At 43.6% G+C, this 9,831-nt stretch overlaps 1 long non-coding RNA gene across 1 annotated transcript; it reads left to right on the top strand.

Annotated features, from left to right (window-relative positions):
• Nucleotides 1–383: 383 nt before the first annotated feature.
• LOC115196335 (uncharacterized) lies at nucleotides 384–1,629 on the top strand. The gene is made up of 2 exons (XR_003878836.1): nucleotides 384–691; nucleotides 825–1,629. It is a non-coding gene; the product is annotated as an uncharacterized LOC115196335 (long non-coding RNA).
• Nucleotides 1,630–9,831: the final 8,202 nt, after the last annotated feature.

The raw sequence follows: 9,831 nt of genomic DNA, 5'->3' as shown, positions 1-9,831 counted from the left end.
CTAGAGCTAGAGCTAGAGCTAGAGCTAGAGCTAGAGCTAGAGCTAGAGCTAGAGCTGAGGGAGAGGAAAGACTGTCTCTCAGATGAGATCAGGGCCACATTGGTTGACCATGTGCTCAACCATGGATTGAGTATGAGGGAGGCTGGGCAGAGAGTTCAGCCCAACCTGAGCCGCTACACGGTTGCATCTATCATCTGTACATTCAGAAATGACAACCGGTAAGTTACCTACCATCTACACTAATCTCTTTATGTATGTATATTGTAGTATACTGCAGTCTGACATATCAGTAGGCCTATGTTACTCAGTGATTGTTGGTCAATGTTACAGTAATGTCATTTCATATTGAAAGAAAACAGATTATTTTGTCTTACTCTAACCAATCATATATTTGGGGATCTTCTGCAGATCTGACAGCTGGACAGGCCATGGTGGAAGACACCAGCTGTTCACACCAGAACAGTAGACTGCTATTGTGAACATGGTGGTGGCAAACAACACCATTACACTACGGGAAATCCAGAACCACATAATTGCAGACAACACAATATTCAATAACATTCCCCAGGTGGGCTTGTCTACATTGGACCGTGTATTACAGCGGAACCGAATCCAGATTAAACATGTCTACAGGGTGCCATTTGAGTGAAACTCAGAGAGGGTTAAAGAACAGCGCTATGAATATGTGCAAGTAAGTACTATACTGTTAATTTACTATCATATTAGCACTGTATAGACACATTACAGTACTGTAATCCAGTGTATTGTGCCTCAACATATTGACTACTCTAGGTCTATGTCACATATTGTCTTGTCTGTTTCAGAGAGTCTTGGAGCTGGATGCCGCTGCAATTCAGTACGTTTGTATTTACATTGATGGGGCTGGCTTCAACCTAGCCAAAAGAAGGGAACGAAACATTATTGGCCACCGTGCCACTGTGAATGTCCCTGGACAGCGTGGAGGGAATATCACCATGTGCGCAGCCGTTAGCCAGCAAGGCGTCCTCCATCACCATGCCAACCTTGGTCCCTACAACACCGTCCTTCTCATCATGGCTTCCTCATTCCAGCCGATCAGAGGGTGGACCAGAGCAGCCCAGGTATGTTGTCATCTGGTACAACGTGAGTTTCCACCGGGCTGCTCTGGTCCGCAACTGGTTCATTGACCACCCACAATTTATTGTCCTAAACCCAAATGAAGAGGTTTTTTTCGGCATGGCAATGGAAAGTGTATGATCGCCATCCCCTCGCACACCTGCCTCTTCTCCAGGCAATGGAGGATGCATGTGGTGAAGTTGATGTGGGGGCTTTCGGCGGCTGGATCCGTCACTCCAGAAGATTCTTTCCCTGCTGTTTAGCCAGGGAGAACATGGCTTGTGATGTAGATGAGGTGCTGTGGCCAGACCAAAATAGGAGGCAGGATGCAGCCTAATGTCTTTTTTCTTACATTTTGCATCTGTTTTTGTGTTTAGAGTTTAAAGAATGAGCCACTTTCATTTTTTGTCCAGAAAACCCTTTATCTCGCAATGCTTTCCAGATTTTCTCCTGTTGGGTATGGAAAGTGTTACATACAAAACACAAGTGTTCAAAATACTGCATTTTGGAAATAAATGACTGTTTTTGTTACTGTATTGCATTTGTGTGTTTATTTATGTATATTTGATTAGGTATACATTACTGTAACAATCTTTTACAACTGGCTACAGTGTAACACTGAAAATGCAAGAGGCATAAACCTACTGATGGGATATTCATAGCAGTGTTTTGTGTTGAGCACATCATAAACCTACTGATGGGATATTCATAGTAGTGTTTTGTGTTGAGCACATCATAAACCTACTGATGGGATATTCATAGTAGTGTTTTGTGTTGAGCACATCATAAACCTACTGATGGGATATTCATAGTAGTGTTTTGTGTTGAGCACATCATAAACCTACTGATGGGATATTCATAGTAGTGTTTTGTGTTGAGCACATCATAAACCTACTGATGGGATATTCATAGTAGTGTTTTGTGTTGAGCACATCATAAACCTACTGATGGGATATTCATAGTAGTGTTTTGTGTTGAGCACATCATAAACCTACTGATGGGATATTCATAGTAGTGTTTTGTGTTGAGCACATCATAAACCTACTGATGGGATATTCATAGTAGTGTTTTGTGTTGAGCACATCATAAACCTACTGATGGGATATTCATAGTAGTGTTTTGTGTTGAGCACATCATAAACCTACTGATGGGATATTCATAGTAGTGTTTTGTGTTGAGCACATCATAAACCTACTGATGGGATATTCATAGTAGTGTTTTGTGTTGAGCACATCATAAACCTACTGATGGGATATTCATAGTAGTGTTTTGTGTTGAGCACATCATAAACCTACTGATGGGATATTCATAGTAGTGTTTTGTGTTGAGCACATCATAAACCTACTGATGGGATATTCATAGTAGTGTTTTGTGTTGAGCACATCATAAACCTACTGATGGGATATTCATAGTAGTGTTTTGTGTTGAGCACATCATAAACCTACTGATGGGATATTCATAGTAGTGTTTTGTGTTGAGCACATCATAAACCTACTGATGGGATATTCATAGTAGTGTTTTGTGTTGAGCACATCAGTGTGTTGGTTGGTAGACAGATCTAGTCATATGACGTGTCATTTTGATGCAAAAAAACATTTAGGAGAGAAAACAGTTTTTAATGCAGTGTTTGCTTTTGCTAGAGATTTGTAGAGTTTAGCATTTTGTGTTCAGAGTTTGGGGAAAATGGGCCAAAGATTCAGCAAACGTGTGTAAAACTTTAACTGAGAGCAAATCATTGCAGATCACACAACATTCCATAATATCAACTGTGTCAGTATGTCAACACTGCCACATCTTGCGTCAACACCAACTTACAATGACGCAGCTGTACAGGGTTCCATTTGAGAGGAACAGCGTTAGCGTCAAAGACCTTCGCTATGACTACGTGCAAGTAAATGTCACTGAACTATACTGTAGTACAGTAATGGCAGTAGATTGTGTCCTATTGGCACTGTATAGATGCATTCAGACAAAGCAGTATGTGACCTAGGCAGGTGCCCCCATTCTGGATGTGGGGACACCTGCCTTATAGTTTTGACAATGTGTCTGACCCAAACCACCCCATCCTTGTGTGAAAATGTAGACATTGTAGTTTTGAGTTACGCCATATTCACGGTATACTGTATGCATGTTCTGTTACAGAGAGTCCTGGACTTTGATGCAGTTGCACAGCCTCATGAGTTCATTTTCATTGAAGCTGGATTCAATCTATCTAAAACCAGGCGTCGGGGCCGACATGTTATAGGACAAAGAGCCGTTGTGAATGTCCCTGGGCAGCGAGGGGGAAATATCACCTTGTGTGCTGCCATTAGTCTACAAGGAGTTCTCCACCATGCCCCCCTAGGTCCCTACAATACTACACACATAATCATATTTCTGGATGCACTACATAATGCAGTTGTACAGGACGGACCAGAGCAGCCCAGGTTTGTTATCATCTGGGATGTTAGTTTCCACCGGGCTGCTCTGGTCAGGGACTGGTTCACCAACCACAACTTCGCAGTTGTGTACTTACTCCCCATTTCTCAATCCGATTGAGGAATTCTTTTCGGCTTGGCATTGGAAAGTGTATGACCACCAACCACATGCCCGCCTGCCTCTTCTGCAAGCGATGGAAGAAGCATTCGGAGTCATTGAGGTGGGGTCAGTCCATGGTTGGATATGGCACGCAAGGCGATTATTTTCCCCGTTGCCTAACCAGGGATGACATTGCTTGTGATGTGGATGAGGTGATGTGGCCAGACCCTAACAGAAGGTGGGATCCATAAACCATCCACCCCATCCCTTACAATACTATTTTTTGTTTACCATTGCACTGTAATTTTACTGTAATCATTTGTTTCCGTGAGTTTACAGTAACATATTGTATTAATTACTGTACTGTAATTCTACTTTGTGTTTTTTGTTTTGTTTGTAAAAACCTGCAATGGCAAAAAATAAGCTGTAAAAATGTTTTCTGAAGCCTTTATATTTTTGTGTTCATTGAAATGTGAGTAGATGTACTGTATTGGAACAATCTTTCACAGAATCCTGTATGAGAAAATTTAAAAGGTATACAAAGTACTAAAGACAGCAGTGTTTTGTATAAAGTACATCAGTGTGTTGCTGCTTTGAAAGAGTAATTCAAATGGTGCATGTGCGTACCATTTTGTTGCAAAAATGCCAGTTTGAAAAAGGATTGTTAGGTTTTGATTGCAGAGTTTCATTTTGACATAGTGAGATGTTTATCTCCAAGTGTTGTCTTAATTGGCTTGTGTGTATAGTTTTGACACAAAGAGCCATATTCCGTAAGCAATCACAAAAAAACTGTAAGGCACCTTTACTTTTACTCAAATATGACAATACAGTACTTTTTCCCACCATGACCTTATTTGACCTTTTCTGCTGCTTTTGAGACACGGTTCGATCCCTCCTTGGGGCTCTACTTATTGAGTAAATAAAACACTAAACAATCACAACACAGTCACTATTGGTCACTCTATTATGGATTATTATTGTAATATGTATTCATTATAGAATGTTGTCAGTCATTAAAGATATCTAGATATCTCCAATCCTAAAAGCATACATAAAATAAACAATTACAATTTATTTACATTGTGTGTGTGTGAGAGAGATAGGAGAGTGTGTGTGTGCATTTTGTGTTTAATGTTTCCTTGTCAGCCACCCATCTCTGCTTTTCTGCCTTATAAAAAGCTGAGGTCTGGAACTCCCTCCAGGTCACCTCTCTCTCCATTCCTTGGCCTTGGTTGCCTGATGACTCACCCTGAATGTAATTCCTCTGCTCTATCGATCACTACATACATTCATTGTGGAGAAGAAACATCAGTTTGTCCAGGAACTATCTGGCCAGCTGGCCAGACCTATCAATCTGGCCAGCTGGACTTAGATATCTGGCTGGCCTGCCGGTGTCACGGCTGTCAAAAGGAGAGGACCAAGGTGCAGCGTGTGTGTAGTTCCACATTTAATTTAATCTGTGAAACTTTGCAATACATAAATAAACTAAATTGACAAAACAACAAACCGTGACGCAGAGGAGAAACAAACACTTCTCAAAAATAATCACCCACAAAACCCAGGAAGAAAAACCGTTACTTAAGTATGATCTCCAATTAGAGACAACGAGGACCAGCTGCCTCCAATTGGAGATCATCCCAAACAATCCAACATAGAAATACAAAAATTAGAACCTAAGAACATAGATATAGAAAACATAGAAAAACACAAAACACCCCCTGACCTACTCTACCATAGAAAATATCTTACTATGGTCAGGACGTGACAGTACCCCCCCCGCAAAGGTGCGGACTCCGACCGCACCTAAACACAACAACAAACCCCCCCCCCAAAAAAAACAAAAGGGAGGGTAGGGTGGGTAACTCCTGTCTGTGGTGGCTCTAGTGTAGTCCACATAACCTTATCCTCCAGCGGATCCTCCAGCAGAGGAGGCGGCTCCGGTTCGGGGCGTAACCCCCGCTCCACCCGCTGATCCCTCTGCTTCAGTACCACCGGACCGTGGATCGTCGGAGGAACCGGACTGCAGGCCGCCGCAGGAGGTTCCGGGCTGCAGGCCGTCGCCGGAAGCGCCGTACAATGAACTGTCGCCGGAAGCGCCGGACTGGGAACTGTCGCCGGAAGCGCCGGACTGGGAACTGTCGCCGGAAGCGCCGGACTGGGAACTGTCGCCGGAAGCGCCGGACTGGGAATGCGCACTAGAGGCCTGATGCTTGGGGCTGGCACAGGTGACGCCAGACTAGTAACACGCACCTCAGGGCGAGTGCGGGGAGCAGGAACAGGACATCCTGGACTGGGCAGGCGCACTGGAGGCCTGATGCGTGGGAGTGGCACAGGTGGCGCCAGACTGGTGACACGCACCTCAGGGCAAGTGCGAGGAGCAGGCACAGGACGTACCAGGCTGGATAGACTTACTGGAGGCCGGGTACGTGGGGCAGGCACAGGATATACTGGGCCGTGGAGGCGCACTGGAGGTCTCGAGCATATAGCTGGCACAACCCGTCCTGGCTGGATGCTTACTTTCGCCCTGCAAACGCAGGGAGCTGGCACAGGACGAACTGGGCTGTGAACACGCAGTGGCGACACAGTGCGCAGCGCCGGCGCAGGATATCCTGGACCGAGAAGGCGAACTGGAGACCAGGAGCGCTGAGCTGGCACCTCCCATCCTGGCTGAATGCTCAACCTAACACAGCGAATGCGGGGCGCGGGCACCGGGCTGTGAATGCGCACTGGTGACACAGTGCGTGTCACCGCATAACACGGTGCTTGCTTCTACACTCGCTCCCCATGGTAAGCACGGGGAGTTGGCTCAGGTCTCCACCCTGACTCTGCCAAACTCCCAGTGTGCCCCCCCAAAAAACTTTTTGGGGGTGCCTCTCGCACTTGTCTCGTGGTTGGTATAGTGCCTCATAATAACGCCGCTCTGCTTTTGCTGCCTCAATCTCCTCCCTCGGGCGGCAATACTTCCCAGCCTGATTCCCGGGTCCTTTCCCGTCCAGAATCTCCTCCCAAGTCCATTCCTGATCACGCTGCTTGGTCCTTTGAAGGTGGGTGATTCTGTCTATGCTGTCAAAAGGAGAGGACCAAGGTGCAGCGTGTGTCTCGTTACACATTTTATTTAATCCGTGAAACTATGCAATACATAAAATAACTGAATAGAACAAAACAACAAACCGTGACGCAGAGGAGAAACAAACACTACTCAAAAATAATCACCCACAAAACCCAGGAAGAAAAACCCCTACTTAAGTATGATCTCCAATTAGAGACAACGAGGACCAGCTGCCTCCAATTGGAGATCATCCCAAACAATCCAACATAGAAATACAAAAACTAGAACCTAAGAACATAGAAATAGAAACATAGGAAAACACAAAACACCCCCTGTCACGCCCTGACCTACTCTACCATAGAAAATAACATCTTACTATGGTCAGGACGTGACAGCCGGACCTACCTACTTGGCCGGACCTAGATACTTGGCCGGACCTAGCTGACTTTCTGGCCGGCAGGCAGGATCTAGCAATCTGGCCGGCTGGCCAGACATAGCTGTCATGTTTTCTATTCATCGTAACTAATGATGCTGTGTACAGTGTGAAGTAGATTTGGTGTTGTTATTCCACTGCATTCCTTCTCAGAGATGTTTCTCTACAAAATAAATATGTTCAACACATTGTTCTTGACTCTGTATCATCAATGCCTTCCAGTTGTCTTGTTCAAGACATTGAATATTGTTTTTATTACCACTGAGTTGTGCAATATTCCCCGGGTAGTAAGCGTAGTGTTGTAGCGGTGGGTCTAAAACTGTTGGACTGAAAACAGTGGCTGTGTGTTTACTGTTCACCCACAGAAACATTGACACTGATCTGAGGAAGTGAGGACTGGAGTTCTGAGGAATTGGATCTAAATCAAACAGAGCTGTTTTCACAGAGAAGCTAAAGTGAAACCAAAGACAATGCAACAGAAAACATGTCGTCTCCCATGAATGACAACTATGGTTGATGACATGTAAGATTAGATTCTGTGGAACAAGGAGTGGAGCTGTAAGGAATTGTGACTATAGCATGAGGCCAGGTATCAGCAGGTAGTCTAGTCAAGCCAGACGTGTATAGCCGTAACCTACATGTTGGTGACCTTTTCTGCTGCTTTTGAGACACGGTTGGATCCCACCCTGAAGCACTACTTGTGTACTAATTAAAACTCTAAACAATCATAACACAGTCACTATTGGTCACTCTATTATGCATTATTATTGTAATATGTATTCATTATAGAATGTTGTCAGTTATTAAAGAGCTAGACATCTCCAATCCTAAAAGCATATATAAAATAAACAATTACAATTTATTTACATAGTGTGTGTGAGAGAGAGATAGGAGAGTGTGTGTGCATTTTGTGTTTAATGTTTCCTTGTCAGCCACCCATCTCTGCTTTTCTGCCTTATAAAAAGCTGAGGTCTGGAACTCCCTCCAGGTCACCTCTCTCTCTCCATTCCTTGGCCTTGGTTGCCTGATGACTCACCCTGAATGTAATTCCTCTGCTCTATCGATCACTACATACATTCATTGTGGAGAAGAAACATCAGTTTGGCCAGGAACAATGTGGATGGTTAGCCAGGGAATGGCCTTGGTACATAAAACATATTTTTTCAGGACAATAAACATATCAGCCTGCCACTCCTGGGAACCCTGTTCATACAGTTGAAGTCGGAAGTTTACATACACTTAGGTTGGAGTCATTAAAACTCATTTTTCAACCACTCCACAAATTTCTTGTTAACAAACAATAGTTTTGGCAAGTCGGTTAGAACATCTACTTTGTGTATGACACAAGTAATTTTTCCAACAACTGTTTACAGACAGATTATTTCACTTATAACTCACTGGATCACAATTCCAGTGGGTCAGAAGTTTACATACACTAAGTTGACTGTGCCTTTAAACAGCTTGGAAAATTCCAGAAAATGATGTCATGGCTTTAGAAGCTTCTAAAGAAAGTCAGGGCACCAAGGAAAATTGTCATCATTTGAGTCAATTGGAGGTGTACCTGTGGATGTATTTCAAGGCCTACCTCCAAACTCAGTGCCTCTTTGCTTGTCATCATGGGAAAATCAAAAGAAATCAGCCAAGACCTCCAGCATCTTCCCCTAACTGTAAACTGAAAATTTTCCTTGGTGCCCCGACTTCCTAGTTAATTACAGTTACAGTTACATGATTAATCAGGTTAATTGCGTAATAATAATTACAGAGAGTTATTTGATAAATATGTCTTCAGTTTAAATGATGCCAAAGACACATGCACAAAGTAGATGTCCTAACCGACTTGCCAAAACTAGTTTGTTCACATATTTCTTGTTCAGTGGTTGAAAAACAAGTTTTAATGACTCCAACCCAAGTGTATGTAAACTTCCGACTTCAACTGTATAGAGGGAAGAGTTAATTGAGAGCTACACATTTTATTTAAATGTATGATTTTATGCCCTGCTTTGTATGTACTGTATAGTGAGTTTCCAAGTGTATCTAAGACTTAGAAAGATCCTCCCAGACCAAGGCATCCAGCTCCATCTGCCTTTTGGTCACTGGATGGGGCTCAGGGACAAGTCCAAGCACATGCTGTGGTCTGTACCATATGATGTCGTCTCTCATTGGCCCAAAAAAATGGTTGGGGCCAACGCGACTCATGGTTTTCACAAAAGCACCACTCTCTGCATGAACGTCTTGCACGATACCAGGGTAAACATTCTGATCATACTCCACCACACACCACTGGATAAACAGAGCTGTTTTCAGAGAAGCTAAAGTGAAATCAAAGACAATGCAACAGTAAAACATGTCGTCTCCCATGAATGAGAACTACAGTTGCTGAAGTGCAAGATTAGGTTCTTTGTAAGACGTGTGGCATTACAGAGTTGGCAAGAGCACAAGCAAACAGATCTACCGGTTCTGCTGTACTGTACCTACGGTAAAATAAAGTAGGCAGGCCTCCTCATACTCTCCTCGGTATTACTCCACACCAGTTTGACAGCTATACATAACATTCCTGAGAAAGGATGTTGACAATGTGTCCATCATCCCCCAATCACTCAGTGGTGCCAACTTGTAACGAGTGGTACTTTACTCTTGACTGAACTCTCAAATCTCCACCATTGTCATGTTCCCTAGCAACAGGTAAAATGACATGTGTTTGTTATCTCAAGATAATGTGTTGCCAAAGGAGACGCAG

The sequence above is a fragment of the Salmo trutta genome, chromosome 6, assembly GCF_901001165.1.
Source record: "Salmo trutta chromosome 6, fSalTru1.1, whole genome shotgun sequence".
NCBI lineage: Eukaryota > Metazoa > Chordata > Actinopteri > Salmoniformes > Salmonidae > Salmo > Salmo trutta.
This window is presented reverse-complemented; position numbering and strand designations above follow the sequence as displayed.